Genomic DNA, 620 nt, shown 5'->3' on the forward strand with positions numbered 1-620 from the left:
GGCCGCCCGCCCCCGGCTCTGCCACCACGGCCGGAGGGGAGCACGGCCGGGCGGGAGCAGGGTGTCCCCCCGCCTGCGGGCTGGCAAGGGCAAGTGCCGGTGCCTGACAATCGTCGCTGGAAAGCGCTGTGTAACGCCTGCCTGTAAATAAACCCCGTGTTTGGCACCCGCCGGCACTGTGGACCTCAGAGGGGGCTGAGGGGATGTCATGGCCTCCCTGTGGGGCTGGAGCTGGGCCTGGGGCCTGGGCCTGGAGCTGGAGCTGAGCCTGGGGCTGGGGCTTGGCCTGGAGTTGGGCCTGGGCCTGGAGCTGGAGCTGGGCATAGGGCTGAGGCTGGGCCTGGGGCTGGGGCCTGGGGCCTGGGGCTGGGCCTGGAGTTGGGCCTGCGCCTGGGGCTGAGACTGGGGTTGGACCTGGGGCTGGGCCTGGGCCTGGGCCTAGGCCTGGGGCTGAGGCTGGGCTTGGGGCCTGGGCCTGGAGCTGGAGCTGGGCCTGGAGCTGGGGCTGAGACTGGGGTTGGACCTGGGGCTGGGCCTGGGCCTGGGCCTAGGCCTGGGGCTGAGGCTGGGCTTGGGGCCTGGGCCTGGAGCTGAAGCGGGGCCGGGAGCTGCGGCTGAGA

This window comes from Aptenodytes forsteri, unplaced genomic scaffold (genome assembly GCF_000699145.1).
Source record: "Aptenodytes forsteri isolate BGI_AS27 unplaced genomic scaffold, ASM69914v1 Scaffold571, whole genome shotgun sequence".
NCBI lineage: Eukaryota > Metazoa > Chordata > Aves > Sphenisciformes > Spheniscidae > Aptenodytes > Aptenodytes forsteri.